The sequence below is a fragment of the Rhipicephalus sanguineus genome, chromosome 7 (assembly GCF_013339695.2).
Source record: "Rhipicephalus sanguineus isolate Rsan-2018 chromosome 7, BIME_Rsan_1.4, whole genome shotgun sequence".
NCBI classification, from domain to species: domain Eukaryota; kingdom Metazoa; phylum Arthropoda; class Arachnida; order Ixodida; family Ixodidae; genus Rhipicephalus; species Rhipicephalus sanguineus.
This window is the reverse complement of record NC_051182.1, coordinates 147,613,149-147,632,296: the sequence shown is the minus strand read 5'-3', so window position 1 is coordinate 147,632,296 and position 19,148 is coordinate 147,613,149. Positions and strand designations below refer to the sequence as shown.

Here is a 19,148-nt window from a genome sequence, read left to right as displayed (position 1 = left end):
CCAATCATACCATTTCTCTTCCGTCAATGCAGAAAGAAAGACACTGAAAGAGAAACAATGATAGATGGAAACAAAGAAAAGTATTACGTCATGCACGCACACGCCATGCTTCGTTTGCTTTCATTTTCCCGATGGGAGAAGAGCTCCTGAATTTTTTGGGTTGTCACCGACCATAGAACTCCTAAGTGCGGATCTTATAGCACGATTTCGGCCATAAGTGTGACATGTGGCCGCCACACATGCGACCAGTACAATGACACGGAAGTAATTTTTAGAGGCTGTGCAATACTTTGACTATGAAATTGTTTTTCTACTCGTAAGGATGACCTAATCGTTATAATTCAAAAGTATATGCACTTATTAGCCGAAGCACAATGGTGATTTGTGATGCCAGAAATAAATATCGACGTCACCAGTAATGTTCGCGGTAGTCCAGCATAAAGCCAAGATTTCACAGCTTCACTATGAAATCCTCCTTTCTTTGCAAATACCTACTTTCTTTTAAAAATAAGACTGGTGGACTAGCTTCCCTTTGTGGCATAATGTTGCCATATATAAATATACAGAAAACATGAGCATTGTGACGGCAGGCGTAAACGAAGTGCTGCTGACCTTGCAATGTCTGCATAACAATAAGTAACATGTTTATTGACCACGCTGTTATATATCAGAGGCACAATGGTATTAACGCTTTGCATTGAAGATTTATTTGCCGTGCTTAGGCAAGAAACGGTTAGCTATTGTCTTTGCAATATTGAAACAGTTTTTAAGAGCACATGGAGCCGGAATTTTTAGGACTCGATAACGTTTGTAACGACGCATCATGCCTGAATATCAAGTTTAAGGCTAAAGGCCTGCATTACAATTAAAGTGTAATATCTTCGACGCATGAGTACCCGCCACGGTGGCCTAGAGGTTATGAAGTTCGACTGCTGACCCGAAGGTTGCAGGATCAAATCCCGGCTGCGGCGGCCGCATTTTCGATGGAGGCGAAAATGCCTGAGGCCCGTGTACTTAGATTTAGGTGCACGTCAAAGAGCCCCAGGTGGTTTACATTTCCGGAGCCCTCCACAACGGCGTCCCTTATAATCATATATCGTAGTTTTCGAACGTTAAACACCTAAAATTACATTATAGGCGCGTGAGTGTGGGCGCACCTTCGACCATGATGGAAGAATGTGCGCTTAGAATATAAGACGGTCCTTTAAAAAATCCCCGTATTTTTTGGACTGCCAGAGCTAAATAAAGTTATTTTTCGATGTATTCCGGCAGCTTCAGCATTGTGGATGCTGCTGTAAAGACCACGACGCTGGCGCTACAGAAAGCGTACAGAGTGATACATGATATATTGTTATGGCCGCGCGATTATTTGCTTCCTGTATGCCTAATAATATCTCTATTGATATTATTCTGGAGTAAGTATACCGAAGTGCTGTCCACAGGTTGTATAGGGGTGACCTCAGAGTTACGCGTTCCTCGGAGATTGTTTATTTGCGCTCAGCATGAGTCTTTGTACGTGATCTAATTAAGCAACTCAACGTAGATATCTAATGAAGAGATGGTAAAAAATAGTAGGTTACTTATGATAAACGTCAACCTTCTACGCCCGATGAAGAAAAATGTTGATAAAATGAAACAATTATCTAAACGAAACGTTTAAAAAAAGTATGTTTCCCTAAGTAAGCCGGGTGGGTCGTCTATCACTCACGAATGTGAGCAACGCAGATAGATGCCCTTGACAGTTGTTACATATGTAGTCTATACATGGCTTGCACCTACGTCACTCGACGTCACTGCTCGGAGCGAGTCGGCCATATTGGTGAACAGCGGTTAGATCTTGCTCAGCGCTGCCTCGCCGCACCGGCGAGTTGCTCCCTCGACTATCGTTATATGCGCAGTTGCAGGCTGCTATAATCGTAGCGACAGCTGGGAAAGAAAGAAGCACCCCACTAGTACGAGCTTCTTTCGAATACCAAAGGCTATTCAAGGTCAGTGCGAGCGTACGAAAATGCTCAGGACCACCCGTCGTATGACCTGGCTGGCGCGCATAAGGCGTGCAAATTTCGACGAAGAAAACCCCAAAGTTCGTGTGTGTGGAGCGCACTTCGTAGTAGGCAAGCGAAAATGAGAGGAGATATGAAGACAGTAATTAACACGGATGCTCTTATGTTCGTAGGAAAGCCGTCCGCGTTGTTCGACGAGACGAACCCAGACTGGGCGCCGTCTCTACGACTCGGCTACAGCTTCAAATGCAGGCGCTGCGTGACATGAGCGCGCGGAAAACAGCATCACGAAAAGCGGCAAGCGGAGGCCGAACGGTGCCGAGCACAGGCCGATGCGTGTTCATGAAGCCGAATGCCGCTCGCTCTCGATGACGGTCCGCATGCAGTGACAAAACCCTCAGCACTACGTTCACACACACGTACAGTCGAGCGCGATATGAAGGTTATCGCGCCAGCGTCGACGAAGAACTACAGCAGCGCCACGTCCCAGAATACCCTTTCGAGGAGAGGGAGGTATCAGGAAAGCTTCACTCACTCTTTTTGCTGTTCCTTAAGCTGCGTTCACTCCCGTCTGAGGAAGGCGCATTTTCATTTCTCTTTCATGACAACGCGATATATTTTGTTCAACTTAGCAAGCCGTTCAAACGAAGCAGTCCCAAGCACCAGCTTTACCAGATCTTTCCCACGAATTTTGTTCTCGTCCGCGAAGATAAGAGCCAACGAAAAGTACACTTGATCGTCAACGAATAGGAAGCTTAAAATAGAGAGAAAGGATGTAGAATTCGTCGTAGGGGCGATTGCTGTAGCATGGAACAGCCAACTAGCGCGAGAAGAATGCGTAATCTTGATTTTCACTGTTCCGAAACGTGTCGCTAGGCCCCTGGGACGCTAGGCCTGTCGACTCTCGCGCGATAACCTTCATATCGCGCTCGACTGTACATACACCCCTCTATGTATATGACAAAACGGACAGCAAAGGGGAGGCGCGATCGAAAAACACGCTACCGCGTGAGCACCTCGCTACACTCGCATGATAAGTAAGCGCGTTCGTTGATTTAGCAGCGTTCGTGCATCGCTTTTGATAACTCAGGGCTGGCGAATGGCTCCATTTAATGAACAATTCAACTTACCTCTACAAGCACGATCACATTTGCGGTCGCGAAGGTTGTTTTCAGACAGGCTTTTTACCCATCCGCCGGTAAAGTAGTTACGCGATTCCATTGACTTGTACGCCTTTATTTGGCCTGAGTAACAAGGTCATTGCTGAAAAACCAAATAGTTCGCGATGTGGCCGTGCGACACTTCTGGGAAGGCAGAGATGTTCGAAGTCGTGTCCATTCCGGGTCGAAGCGTGTGATCAACTCTGTCGCACAACCGCACTTTTACCTCATAGCGAGAACACGCTTGCCCTATCAGTTCTGAATGGTACGTCGCATTTAACGGCTGCCTTGTGCCAACCGGCGGCAAGATGCACAATAAACGGCTCGCGAAAAAAAAAAGTGACCGTGGTAATGCGGCTCCATCAGCTCCACCGTACTAAACAATGTAGTCGCACGGCTGGTACGTGCGGCTTGTCTGTGCGGCTGTTAACCAATATGGCCGCCGCAGTAGGACCGCAGCAATGGTGACGTCACGTGCAAGCCATGTATACGTGGTTTAATCACATCATAGAAATCGTCGAATTTGAAAACGTTAGACGCCTGACATTAACTAGACGGAACGCCCGAGCATCCCCCTGTGTTGTGCGCTCTTTGCGCTGTGCAAACGTGTCAATGTTTTCACCGTGTCGGCAATCAAAATAGTTCACCTGGAAAACCCCCTTGCCATTTGTTTTCGCTTACTATCCTTTCCATATTCTATAAAAAAAGAGACATATAAACAAAGCTCAAACTGGGGAAAATGTCGCTGATGCACATGCTTAGTCGAAGGTCAACGTACCCGGCGTGTTTCTCGGCTATCCCGGAGTGGGCCCCAGCCAGTACACAGAAGACACGCGTTCATGCAGACAGGCATGACTCACGCCAGTTTTTTTCTAATCTGTGGCCTCGATATGCAGCCTTTATGGTTATATGATCTTGCACAGCATACGCGCGATAACAACGAACAACGCAATATCTGTACCCCCCCCCCCCCAGCGCACACAAGATAAAAGAAAAGAAAATATAAAAGCAAAAAGCAAGAAAAGGAAACAAGGACGGAAACGCCGGTAATATGACAGGCCGCAACGACAGGTTCTCACGCTCTGGTAGGCTATTTTATGTAACGTGTGCTCGACCTCGACTATATGTAAATTCCACGTGCCATTTCATTTCATGAGTGTTACGATTTGTCACAGAGGCAAGTTTGTCATTCGCGGCTTTTGTTAATTCCATTGGAGGTAGATGTGACTTTGTTTATGAAATAATACTCGCGCTGTTTGCGCTCATGTGTATGATGGAAAGCTGATTGCAGGAACACAACGCTGATGCGCTTGAAAGCGTGAAATCCGTTTCTAATGTTCCCGCCACATTTGTTGCGATCGAGAATTTTCACATACCCAGTGTCATATTTGAGCATCACGGATTCAAAACCCAAACTGTTATTACGGACACTTGCACTAGCGGAGATGCCGAAGGGAATTGTCCCAGTTTGTATCACCGATACGACGGCAGTGTCCAGTGACCCACAGCCACAAAAATAGCGAAAAGTCCAAAAAGACTTCAGTTTAGAAAACCTAAAACGTGGCCGTTCGACAGATAAACTTCCTTTTGCTGACAAGGACACACAATAGAATGTTTGTAGCAAATAACAAGTTTATTGTCTAATGTACGAGCAGTTAAGCGTATTACAGTTACCCCCTAAGCAGGCGCACGGTGGCTATATTAAGTGATGAATGTAAAACCACTATTGCGACGCCTGCACAACACTGGCTTTACTTTCACATCAAGTTCTTGGCGTAAACATCGGGCAGCAGAAAGGAAATTCTCCTTTGGGTTCAGGAAAGTACAGCGTCCATGAATCGTTATACACAGTAAGAATATCACAGCTAGAAAGAAAAAAAGATCAAACATGGGTAATTCAATTATGTTCATAACTGTAATTATTCGATACTTCGGCGGCAGTAAAGTTCAGATAAAAATACAAAAAATGACTCTTCTTCTAATAAGAAGTCGGCGCACGAAATGTAAAATGACGAATCAGCGATATAGACAAAAATATGCGGACGTTGACAATATCAGTTAGGCTACTATTAATACTACTCATGAAAATGACTATTCAGGCTACTTGTATATATTGCTTGCATAGCGCTGAATTTCTCGCAGATTTAACGCCGAACTGATTACATAAAACAGTGTTATAGGGTATTAAGGTAATTTCCAGGTCAATGATAATATCTTTTCCACGATACTACCTGCACGAATGTGCTTTAAGCATATTCTTGCCGTTAACGTTCCTGGAGGCTCACCACCATAAGCTACAAACAGGAGCGTCGTCAAAGCGGAAAGTTAGTGCCAGTAAAATGCCTTGACAATCCAATAAAACATATTGTACGTCTTACGTCTACAAACAATGGAGGTAATCATGAGGGCTGTAGCACAGCGGCGCAGATAATTGGGTTACCTTGAATAACAGTTGGTCTTGAGAGTGAAAGGATGCTGCATCAAGATCACCGCCTACCACAGAACGTCATTAAATTTCAATCACCGCGTTTAGGCTATAAAAGAGGAACGTGCTATAACCACTACTCTCTCTGCCTGCACAAGGCTTCTGCCTCCTACAGTGGACCGGGTTTTCTTAATACAAATGGGTTTCTTAAAGGGACACTAAATGCAAATATTAAGTCGACGTTGATTGTTGAAATCGCGGTTCAGAAACCTCGTAGTGCTACTTTTGTGCCAAGGAAGTGCTTCTTTTGAAATAAAATCACGTTTTAGTGGTCCGCAGCGCGTTAGCGCACTTCAAATCACCCGCCTGAAAGTGGTCTTTCTTACGTCACTGTTGCCGTGCCCAACGTTGCCCGCCTTTACTGCGCGGCGGCGTGCACTGGCGGCGTGCGCCATTCGGGCATCCACCAACATCACATGCATGCTGCATTTTGTCAAACTTTCAGTTAGAGCGATTTCACGAGCGCGAAAAACACACGTGGCAGTACGCGATACCGAAACTACCACTGAGACGCGACCGCGTGAGCGAAGCAGGGCGCCGGGCGAAGCGCAGTTCGGCGAAAACGGAACCTTTGAATCACGCGCGCCGTTCCCCATGGCAACGCCAAAGAGGTTCTTTTTTCCATGAATCAAACAGAAACGAACCAGTAGCATTTTATTAGCCTACGTCTCTTGATGAACGGAAAGTTTTTAGGGGCGAAGCTCCTTAAAGCGGCACCCGTTCGTCCCTCGTAGTCGTAGTGCGTAACCAGTCGTAACGCTAGTACCAGATCTTGACCTCCAAGGTGGTGCCGGTGGGAGATTTTTCTTGTGCGTTGTTGAACAATAAAAAATTCGCAGCGTGCGCGTTAACTAAAAGCCGAATTCTTCTGTCTCTCATTCCCCATTAGCAGCCATTGGCATGTTCCAGTAGGAAACGTTAGTAGAAGTAGAAGTGTAAGTGTTAGCTAAAAGCCGACTTCTTCTGTCTCTCATTCCCATTAGCAGCCATTGTTTACCTCCAAGGTAGTGCCTGGTGAGATTTCTCCTGTGCGTGATTAAACAATAAAAATTTTGTTCAAAACGCCGTTGATTGATGAAATAAGCCAACGAAAGACGCCAGATGTTTTCTAAAAGCAAAACGAAAGAACGCCAGATGTTTCTAAAGCAAAACGAAAAGACGCCAGCTGCTTAACGAAAGACGCCAGATGTTTTCTAAAGCAATGGTTTTCTAAACAATGAAAATTCACAGCGTACATGTAAAATTAAAGTGAGCTGCAAGTCGTCATAACTCTCATCGAACCTTTAGTATAAACGCGCCCGATCTCACGTCGGTGCTGATGTACTGGGCAGAATTCACGGAAGATTCACGGTTTACCGATGAACCTCCGCAGCTTCGCCCACTCATCATCATTCACTCCGTGGATATGCTGTGATTTTTTTTATTGCAGCTAGTTTGATCACGAGTGATTAATTGTAGTCGGACTCCCTCACGTCATCGGGATCATTTCCAAAATGTCCCGCTCGTGGCGCTCATGTGTGACACATTTAGCTTAATTTCTCGGTAAGTAGGTCACTGCTGTTGATAATATTGTCGTTTTAGACGTTGTCATACATTGAGCTTTCACTCTGGCATAAATTGTTATTTGCCGTTAGTGTCTCTTTAAAAAGTTTGTGAATATTCCAAACCCTTGAATAAGGATTCGCACAGTGCCCTATCTAATTCGGTCTTGGAATTGGATTGTTACTTTTAGTAAACACAATTTATTTATTATTGCAGGTATACTTCAGATAACCAAATTTGAGACAACATTACAGAAAACATGACTAGTTAAGTAGTAGGATATATGTGGCGTTTTTTTTCGAAATGGGCTAAATCCAGAAACCGAAACTAGCTCAAATATTGCTCCATTGGCAAGTACATTCTCTCAACTTTCCTCTAAAAGAGAGATCGGAAAGAAATGAGTCAAATACCAACAGCTACGTGTGCTCACAGATCCCGTTTCAAAACGAAATTGAGCCAGATCCATGCGCTGTATGGATCGAAATGAGTCAAATCCAGTATGCCGATAGTAGAGCGCTTCGGCGATCACGTGATTCGGAGAACGTGGAAGCCTAGCTCCGTGTGATTTTCCGTCTAGCCTGACTACTCTGCCTGTTTTCTGGGTGTTTGTGCAAGTTTTTTTTTTTTTTTGCCCTTTCGGAGCTGGATTATCATGGATTCTGGTGGAAGTGAAGAGATCGGCGAGAGATCGGTCCCGAGACGTCGACGACATCGTGAACAGAAGCAATGTCGACGCCGACGAAGCAAGAATGTGCCACTGCCCGAATTTCAATAAAGTTTTTTCAAGAATACCGCATGGAATTCCATGTCTCAATTCGAAATGAGCCAAATCCAAAGTTATCATGCTAATAATGGTGAAATCCGCTGCATAATTTTTAATTGATTGTGGCCAGAAACTTCCCCTAGCCGACATGTAAAACATATCATAGAATAGCTTTGACAGCGTTGTATGTAGTTTGCATAGCAAATTTTTGCCGTTTTCTCAAATTCGCTTTGGATGGATTTGACCCATTTCGAAAAAAAACGCCTCATATACGCTATATATGAAGCCATGATTGAATATGAGCACAATATGCAAACGAAAGATATCATGAAGGCGACGGGCACAGCTGCTTGTCTTCATTTCTCGTTCAATCTCTGTTGTTCTCGTAATGCACTGTTCTCAGTCGTGACCAAACAGTTCGTACTAGCCTAAACCACTCAAACATGGTGCTATATATACTACAATATTCAGTTATATGCCCCCACAAGATAACTGCAGATTGTTTGGGGGACATAGAGTAAGTTGACAAATATAATGGATGATGATGATTACGATATAGAACTATATGCCCCTAGCAAGCCAGGCATTTAGGCCTAACTGTTACCAATCACCACAAATGAATTGAGTTCGCACTAGCAAAGGAGCCACCGCACAACCTTCCGCATTTAGTACCATCGTCGCTACACCATATGCCTCCGTCGAGCGGCTTGCCGACGATAAGCTGCCTGGCCAGTGTCATTCAATTTTTTCTGGTTCATTCATGTCATTACTGAGGGATTTGCACTGTGAAGCACCTGTAAACTGTTTGAATCAGGTAAGGCTGAACAGTGACGTGGTCATCGCCAGCGTGCGCATGTAGCGGGCGTTAACGTACCTGACTTCTAACGAACTTTGAGCCTTACTTTTCAGGCAGAGTACTTATATTTGTAATAATAATAATAATAATAATAATAATAATAATAATAATAATAATAATAATAATAATAATAATAAAAATAATAATAATAATAATACCTGGGGTTTAACGTCCCAAAACCACGATATGATTGAGAGACGCCGTAGTCGAGGGCTCCGGAAATTTCGACCACCTGGGGTTCTTTAACGTGCACCTAAATCTAAGTACACGGGCCTCAAACATGTTCGCCTCCATCGAAAATGCAGCCGCCGCGGCCGGGATTCCATCCCGCGACCTTCTGGTCAGCAGTCGAGTGCCATAACCACTAGACCACCGTGGCGGGGCAACTTCTATTTGTGTTCCTAGCTAAAAGAGCGGACAAAGTGTCAATAAGAAAACTTTATAAAAGCCTTGGTAGAAGGACGCTGTCAGCGCAATGACATGGATAATTGTGGCATACATAGCGTCAAAAAGACTGTCTCGAAATGGCTAGAAAAATGCCTGTAAACGCTTCTACGTGCTGCTTTCTTTCAAATAGAAATTGATACGCTGGTTGTGAGCGCCCCTTTAGAAACGACCTTTCTTTGTTTTTTAGGTTTATGACTGCGAAATGTGTCTCAAGCTGCAGACAATGGATCTTATTTTGCAAGTATTGCTGAAACGCGATATTTTCTGTGTTATTTCGCAATGAATGTTCAGAAAAATAAAATTGCGCATCACACTATCTGGCACAATATGCTTTTCTGTTGAAGATATATTCTCTGAAATGTACTCTCTGAAATGTTTACAATAACTCTTTTGCACAACGTTTGATTTAGAAGGATGGCATTTCGTAATGCAGATGTGCATCTCTGACATTGGCGTAGCCAGGGGGGGGGGGAGGAGTTGGGGGGATTGAACACCCCTCCCAAGGTTTTCCGATATTGCATGTGTATATGTACAGGCACACATACAAACGCACGCGCGAACATACATAAAGTATTCTTCAAAATTGGATAGCACGAAATCGACAAGGACTGTCCTGTACATCTGTGTTCCTTCGTAGTCCTTGTCGATTTCGCGCTATCCAATTTTGAACATTATGAACCAACTAGCCCAGCAACGTATACTATTAAGATACATAAAGTATGGTGGAACTCCCTCCCTCCCGCCCCTCCCCCCCCCCCCTCTCTCTCTGAAAAGATTTCTGGCTACTCTACTGATCTCCGAGGAAGCAAGGCAGTATATTATTGAAAGCGTTCTTGACGTCAAAGGAGCGCAAAAACCTCCAGAAAGAGAAGATATACTAGTGCCCTTTCTAATGACCTTGCAAGCTAAGAACGCTCCTAGTGCTCCCCAGTCAAAACTGTACTCTGATTGTGACGTCATTTCGTTGGCACTAGAGCAAAATTTGGTCTAAAAAATTCGCCTCGTATCTGCGTGCTTCGCTGCAAATGTCGTCTAAAGACGATAGAAGAGGCGCTGCGTGAGATATGGACGCCATCTGGCAATACGTCGGGACATATGAGTGCTGTGTTGCGGGCTGGTCCCGGCGCAGCAGCAGGCGAAGACCGGCGCTGACCAACACGACCGGCGGGGACGCCAGCCAGCCCGCGAACACGCGGTTTGGCGCGAAGCGCCGAAGCAGAAGAAACGTCCGCACTCAACGAGTACTCTCCACACACTCTTTTATTTACACGTCGCCTGGGTAAAACAGGAATGCCAGAGAGGCGCCCCATGGCATTCGTACAGTGCAATACTGAACCGAAACCGAAACACAACAATGAGCTTCATTCGTGCAGAGGGCACGGAGGAAGGCAAGTTTCAGCGCAGTCGCATTTTCAGCGCAGCTTAAGAAACTAGGGTCGCTAGAATTACGTATCTATGTATTTTCTATTAAAGGAACACACCACCTAATACTTACCTAGTGATTTTGCGCCTCAGATATGCGTAATCTTTGCTTTTTGATCAACAATGTACACAAGTATGAACCTAGTCAGCCGTTCAAGATGGCTGGCCCTTAGGCAAGTGGTTCAACGTTGGCCGGGTGGCTGAATCGAGTGACGTGCCGACAAACAGAAAGACAGACAGAAAGACAGGCCAAAATTTCTGCGTTTAAGTTCCCCAAGAAAGATTATCGTCTTTAAAATAGTTTTCGTAGGCACCTGATCGCTAGGCACACGCGCTAGGGCGAGCCGGTGAGTCCTCGGCGAGTGCGCTTCAAGTCAACGTCAGCTAAACTGATATCGCCTCATGACGACACAGTGGTGTTTAAGTATACCGCCGTTTAATTTGCCTTAGGTTTTAGCAGGAAACTTATTCTTGGAACTTTTATTCGGCGTTCGTGGCATCAGCAGCGTACATCTCATATTTTCAGCGTTGCTTATTTGCTTCCCACATACGCAGCTTCCCTAAAGTGCACACTGCTTGTGTGCTTCAGTTCTAACGAGAAGAAATGGTGCCCAGTCCCGCCAAAATTATGACATTTCCGTTTTATTCAATGGTCACAGTAACGCAATTTTATGGTATTGCAGACAATGAGCACGAAGTGTGGTAATAAGTAAAAAAAGTGCGCGGACACTACGTGCACTATGTTTTGCCTCATGACCCGATAAACTACCGTTACGTGTAACGTATACAGGCATGCAAATTGTAGCGCGATAGATAACTTGGCGATATGCTCACCGATGGCAAGAATAATAGCATACGGACTTCGTGTTCACGAAGAAAAGTGGGCTGCAGGAATACTAATTCACGAAAATCCAGCGAGTACAGTATTCCGATTCGTTGCCCCCGCTTCTTATCTAGAAGACATGGGTCGCCAGGCGTACGTGTGTTGCTATTGCATCCTTGCGCAGCACATCGAGTCCGCGGGTACCGAGGCTAGCGCTCGGCGTTAAATGTTATCCGCATCGTCCCGTTGCCCGCTGGACACCGTCGTGAACACTTTCACTAACAATGAAACGCACCTCACGACTGCGCGCAAAGCAAAAAATAAGTTCTCACCACAGTAATTCAGAGGACGCATGCAAGTGCGGAACACCAAAACATACGAAGGGGCGTGTCGTCGCAGGCGAACTTTACGGGCCCGCCTGTATATACACCGCAAGGGCTGCACCGAACAATAATGGTGAGCACTTCTCTTCAGACGGCGCTAAGAAAAAGGCTTATGGTAATAATTATAGTGTCATAAAATATTTTCACATTGATCTTGCATAACATTGTTCGGGAAATAAATATGCCCTTTGTAAAACATTAACGTAGCTTCGCCTGTGAATAAAACTTGGTTTTTCGCTGTTAGTGTTTGTTCCCTCCACACCTACAGTCGCGCTTCTATCGCAGCACCCATAACTCCCCTTACTGATGTTTCTGGCAAAAGGTTCTGAACCGCTTTTCGCCCAAAGCTTCGCGACCTTGGTTGTACTGTCCCTTTGCGATGAATGCAATGAAAGACCCGAATTGGTAAAGCAACTGGCGGCTATACTGAGATATAGGTTGAAAACCAGTCATCGGTGAGAGAGAGAATAAAATTTTGTCTAAGGAAACTTTCTTTAGACCTAAAGTGGGCGGGGCGCTTCGTCTAAAGCTGCACTGGTCATACAGGCTCATCGTCCGTGTCGAAGATTCCCAGTCTACTTCCCACGTTTTATCAAGGATATTCTCAGTAACAATCAAGTAGCAGCGCAGGAAATTCCATTTCAGTAGCTTCAGCATTATGTCGTACGCTGGAGACTTCCACATACTATCAAACGGAGCGTATTGAAAAACCACATTGAATGCTGCGTCCTCGGAAAGCGATAGCACCATGCTCAAGGGCGCCTTTGATGCTCGCAGCCGCAGCACTCAACGTTTCAAACGGCACATAGAGTTGTGCAATTAGGAATGAATGGTTGCACGATGAATTATATCTTGCTTGGAAACTTCGACATAGAGTCCCAAATTAACAATTTTTAGAGTTTAACGTCCCGAAACCACGATATGGTTATGAGGGACGCCGTAGTGAAGGGCTCTGCAAATTCCGACTACCTGGGGTTCTTTAACCTGCATCTAAATCTAAGTACACGGGCCTCTCGCATTGTCACCTCCATCGAAATTGCGGCCGCCGTGGCCGGGATTCGATCCCGCGACCTTTGGGTCAGCAATCGAGCACCATAACCTCTAGACCACAGTGGCGGGTTCATGGAGTCCTACACTGACTGGTAATTGGGAGCGCAGCAATGTCCCGACTTCCAAGTTGAGGTTGTCATTTTTCCCACCATTATATCACCATGTCATTTTCCCCACCATTTCATGCATATTATGTGCGCAAATTAGGCATAGCCGGTTTGGTTTGTGGATTTAGGCATAGCCGTAGCCGAATTCTTCTTTTAGAGCTCCGAGATTACAAAGTTCTTTTATATACTCACAAATCTAATGTCAAAGACTTGTTGGATAGCCGACATGTGATGTTTGTGCAGGTGTCATGAGAAGTTGCTGACTCGCCATCCCCTAATTTGATGCTACTGCTCACGATGCACTGGTCTGCAACCAATAAAATGTCAAGATCAAAATGCTAACCCACTTTTTACAAGCACAGAAAACATTGCATAAATACCTAAATGTAAACTTCTTCCACAGAGATCTAGCTGTCTGCCCTGGTGAAACGATTTTAGATACTTAACTGGCACTAACCACTGTTTAAGATAGCCCCGATGTTTCGGGACGCGCTCGGTCCCTTCCTCAAGGATTTAGTACATCGGTAGCGGAAGCGGTATCGTTTTCCTTTTCTCACCTCTGTTCGTATATTCTAAAGCGTCTGAGAAGGCCCAGCGAGTACACAGCAGGCTATATCCCCAATGAGTAGTAAAGTTAATGTTGCCGGGGTCGTTTTGAATGTGCCAGGGTTCAAGGAGAAGCCTCTTTCTCGGGATGAGAAAGGTGCCCTCGAAGTCTATTACATGGCGACGCTTCTTAGAGTGCTCGACAAGAGCGCTGCGCTGAGCTTCCATTCTCGGTACGTCGTTTTTGTGCCAGAGGATTCTCTTATGAAACCTCGTAGCTACCACCCGTCTCTCCTTGCTCCCTCCGTTCTGAGAGCAATCTACGGCCCTGAGGCGATTGTGTTGTATTGGCGCGAACTACTGCTTCGGGTAAACTTTTCCACAATGAAATAGGATGAGCAAACAAGTAAGGTTTATGTTGAGGAAAAATTATCTGAAAGTCATTCCACATATTTGCACAGCGCTACGTAAACGAGGACGTAAGAAAGGACACAACACAGTGTCCTTTCTTACGTCCTATCATATCCTCGTTTACGTAGCGCTGTGCAAATATGTCGATTATAAATCACCAACTAGCCCATGCTGCCGTTCTCTCAAGTCATACCACATGCTTAATATTCCATGTGAGCATGAGGTCTGGGAACGTGCCTCGACTTTCGCTGTTGGTACGTGCGATGGGAAGCGTAATTAAGCTAGGCTGTAGTTTGCCACGCCTGTCCGTGATGTGGCGGTTCGATACCCCTGTATCACATTTTTCTGGAAATGCCTAAACATACCACCAAATTGAAATAACTTTTAGGTTAATTTAATCTGTCCAACATCTTCGAGCTACGGGAGGCACAGCTAGCCAGCTCTGACCTGTAGGTGCCGCTAGCGCTCTGGGTCAACGTCAGGCAGACGGCAGCAGCCAGTAGAGCCCTGAACTTGGGGCCCTACCCATCGAGCTCATGACCCCTCACTCCAAACCCTTATCAATAAAGCTATTATTCTTCTATTTTACACCATGACCGCGTAGACGGCATTTCCAGGCAGTAACGTTGTTTCAGTGCTAACAAAATATCATTGTTGCCCATGCTGCTTAGAACAATACGGTCACTTTGGTCAGACGCGTGAATACAAGTCAGGCACAGTGCTGGTGGTGTCTACTGGATCGCAATTGCTGCAGTGGTCTTTCGCACGTTTTGGTATTCGTATCGCAGTTCCAGCCTGCCGGCATGCACATTTCGTATTCCAAACCTTCACCTAATGTAGTCAACTTTACGCTTGAGAGGGCCGTAGCTTCTAAAGGTTCAGTCAACCACGCGCTTTAAAACCTGCGCTTGCGCCTCGCCCATCTTTAGCTTTACCTTCTTCGCTCTACATGCCACTTCAGGTACCTTTCAAAACTAAAGTAAATTTGTAGTAGAGAAGAAAAATACATACTTCTGTAAACCTGCGCTGGAATATGTCGGCTTTTCACTGGGCGTAGCCCACTCTTCTGGCAGTTAGAGATTATGTTGGTGCCAAAGAGCACGAAAGCCACCGTCAGTAGACAGTATAGCATGTGTTTCTCCATCTGTCACACCAGTAATATCTGCAGAAGTGAAGATGACGTGCTCTAAAATAAGCAAAGGAAAAATAAAGCATACGTTGCCCGACGTCATATACAGCATATAAACCCAGCTGAGTCGCCCCAGAGTTTTTGGGATAGTCATATAGAGTGCGTGACAAATTATTAGAGTAAACATATAAAAAATTATGGCTCCAATTCACGCTGTGAAGGTGGTTTGACAGCGAAACTGTAAACGACACCCAGATCGATTACTCATTGCGAGGTCGCAATGGGTAATCGCAATGGGCAAAGTGAGATTGGCGTCTGACCTTCACGCGTCGGATTTTGTAGACCGGCCATGCATGTTTCATGGCAGCAAGATTGCACTTTGATCCTAAGGGCGCGGTCGCGATCGCTGGCGCACGCTACATTGGCAATCATCAGCGGGTGGCTCGTATACCCTTCAACGTGCTGCGCTCACAAAGCAAAGAGGCTGCTCGAAAAGAGCAACTCTCCCTGGAGCGGCCAAAGTGGAATAAACGTAGTTTCATTCATTCTGGAGCGGCCGTATTTTTTTACACCAGCGTTTTATAGACTTACGCGAGATAGGATCCAGAAGAGTTAGCTACCAGCCTCCCTTCGTATAATATTACAATTTCTTGCTATCGCATTAAGTGCTTCACCCTTGCCGTGAAACTGACTTTTATTATTATTATTATTATTATTATTATTATTATTATTATTATTATTATTATTATTATTATTATTATTATTATTATTATTATTATTATTATTATTATTATTATTATTATGAGACAATGATACATAAGCACATAAGACTATTTAGAGAGCAAACACGGTCGTATGGTCCTGTACTTACAGATTACTCGACGGAACGTACTGCGCAGTACTCACCTGGAAATATCGATGTTTACACTGATCTTTTCAGCAGCTGTGTATAAAGCCAGGATCAGTCTAAAGACATTTTTTTTTCAGATGCCACTGTTTCGCAGATGCCAGGCATGCATTCCTGAATAAATGGAACAGAGAAACTTGTTTTTGCCACTTGTCGCATAGTCCACATTTGCAGTAATACGAGCATTGTGACCCAAGGTGTGAGCAGCGCAGTGCTGACGTCATAATGCGCCCGCAGTGATAAACGACTTATTGTGGTGACCGCGTGGTACTCTGACGGCGTGTTTTCGCAGGCTGTATTTATGGAACCTGAACTCGAGTTCATGTTTAAAAGCTTTTCTTGCAGGATTGTAATGTGGCGATATTACGTGTTATAGTCGTAAGTTCCTTAGGGCGTTTATGCGTTGCTGATCGCACTCAGTCGGGACTTCCAGTGCGTGATTTAGACGGAATGAGGCAATAGATGCAGAAATGAGATAGGAAAGATGCCGAGGCAAACTATAGTACATGTTAAGTTCTTATTTTGCGAAAGCCCACCGGAACCTTGACAAAATGACGTACATATAATAATAGGAAAGATTCCTTACAAAAAAAAAAACAATGGAGGCGGGCTAAGCTTTGACTTGGGTGTGTGGTAGTGGCACTCGCATCTCGGCGTTCATGTGCCCTGGGGTTTTTCCTTGGTTTAACGTTGTGCTTCTTCGCACTGCCGAAACGTATCTCAGACGCAGAAAAAAACCCGTGCTCTGCCGGGTGCCGCAACGATCCCAGTCACTCACAAGAAAACTCTCGGCTTTTTCGATGAACTCATTTTATTAAGCTTCATAAGTTATCCCGACAGTTAACTGGCTATTATCTTACATAAACTTATGCTCCGATATCGTATGGATCTAATGCAACTCCCAACTTGAACCAAGACCATCTGTTTTGTACCAGATTTATTTGTTTAGAAGTCTTTCTGAATATTCGCAAAGCCGGAAGTACGTGAACGACCGGAAGTGCCTGGTAGACAAACAAGAGTGTCACTCGTTTCTCAAATTACTAAAAAGGACAGCTTGCACCGTCAGAGACTTGACGTAGTGCGATTGAAGCATGCCTTCTGGATAGTCTGCGATTTAAGGTGACACACAACACTATCAAAAAGACTAGCTGTCTTGCGTGTTTTAAGACGAATGCCTTAAAGGGGCCATGACACGGTCGCCCAAAGATTTGTGGTTTTCAGCGAAAACTAGAAGTAGAGGGTCTATTATGCCTATACGGATTTCAAAAGTGGGCCGTAAAAGACTATTTCAGTGCAAAACAAGCCATAGAAGTCGCCGGCTGTAAACCCCGCCCGCCGCCGGCGACCGCCATTTTTCCATGGCGCGTGTGACGTCATGTGCAGCACGGAACGGAGCCGTCGTCTTCTACCAAAGTTTCAGCCGCTGCAAATCGCTCAATTTCAGTGCCAAGCTGAAGCAATCTAAAATATCTCGATATCACGTGCAGCTGACCACGGAACAATATCGTTCGCCACAATGCAGACGCTTGCACAGCTAGCTGCTTGTTACGTCACAGCTCACGAGTGCACCAGTGTTGCCTGACTCTCGGGCCGCTCGCGTGTTTACAAAAATATTCGATTATAAGTTAAGTGCTCGACCAAATGCGCTAAAATTTCGCCATCTTATTTGTGAATGCACAAGGATTAATCCACATAACACAGATTATGATCGAAAATTGGGTGTCATGGCCCCTTTAACTGCATCTGTTTCAAGGTTATGTGTCATTCAAAAAGAAACATGGCACAAAAGAAAGTAATGCCAGTTCCACGCAATGAAAGCTGTCGAAATAGCGAAGCGCTCTCGTACCAACTACCGCTGCCGCTCGCGACCAGCGGCTTCTTCCTCGGGCGTACTATTGCAAGCCATTAATTGCAAGCCATTAATGACGCAGTTGCAGCAATTTATGAGGACCTGCTGAGGCACGTGTGCGACTTCAAGATGCGCTTGCAACAACGCATTGATGTAAAAGGCCGCCATCTGCCAAATGTAGCTTTCAAGAAATTACCTTGTAAATGGTGGTCAATGAATGACATAATTGGTCCTATTTAAAGAAACCTATTTTCCCTTGCATCCGTATATATTATATGGCCACCTGAAATATAACGTTAATGAAAACCTGCAGATAATGAAGCCAAGGCAGGTGCAGGCCACGTTTAGTCTTCTGTTTTAATTGTGTTGTAGTAATTGTGATAAAAATGTGAAGAAAGTAAGGTGGACGAATGCATGAATAAAGTTTATTTAAAATTAGTCAGGCAGTTTTATACGGAAATAACTATTTGAACTGTCGTTTCGACCACTTAATATGTTTTCCATATTGCCACGCCCACTTCTTCTCTTGTTTTGATGTATTCGGGTTTGACCGGCAGGGACGGTTATCAACGCTCGACGCTGCCCGCGAAGCAGTCTTCGAGAAGCTTCACGATTGTAGTAGATCGTTTTGTTAAGATTGCGACCCGCACGCGAATGTTCCAGCTTTGTCTAGAGATAACGCCGCCACCAGCGATATTGCTGGAAAGTTCGATAGCGCCTGTATAAAAGCTGACGCGCTTGACCGCTTGTCAGTCGATCGACGGACGACGCCCTGTTCGCCGCTATCTTTGTACAGCGTGTATTGCTGTAGTACTAGTTCTCATTTTCCGGCCACAAGTTCGGCCAAATAAACAGCTTCATCTTGCAAACGCCGACTGCTGTCTTCGTCGACGTCACGACCACGTGACATCTGGTGGAGGTGCTGCTTCTTCCATGATCCGGACGCCCCCGCGAAGCGCTGACCCAAGCCCAAGCCGCGAGGAGGACGACAGCAAAGAAAACCCGGATCGTCGAACAAGCCGCAGGCAGAAGGGACTGCAGCCAGAGCACGGGCTCCTTCCCGAACAAACCAGGCAGCCCAAGGTCCCAACACCCACCGCAGCGACGATGACCGACCCCGTGCAGCCTGCGCCGATCCTACTCCGGCAGCCCAAGGAGCCGCCAACCTTCCGCGGGTCGTCATTCGAAGACCCGGACACCTGGCTCGAGACTTTCGAAAGGGTCTCAACATTTAACAACTGGGACTCCGAGGGCAAGCTGCGTCA

At 45.4% G+C, this 19,148-nt stretch overlaps 1 long non-coding RNA gene across 2 annotated transcripts; it reads right to left on the bottom strand.

Annotated features, from left to right (window-relative positions):
• Window positions 1–4,787: 4,787 nt before the first annotated feature.
• Window positions 4,788–16,198, bottom strand: LOC119400938 (uncharacterized). Of its 2 annotated transcripts, none has more exons than XR_005185315.2 (4): window positions 15,999–16,198; window positions 15,010–15,160; window positions 13,234–13,348; window positions 4,788–5,028 (listed from the first exon to the last, which is right to left on the bottom strand). It is a non-coding gene; the product is annotated as an uncharacterized LOC119400938 (long non-coding RNA). The 2 variants fall into 2 exon arrangements; XR_005185316.2 differs by having other exon boundaries at window positions 16,034–16,047.
• Between the last annotated feature and the right edge of the window lie 2,950 nt (window positions 16,199–19,148).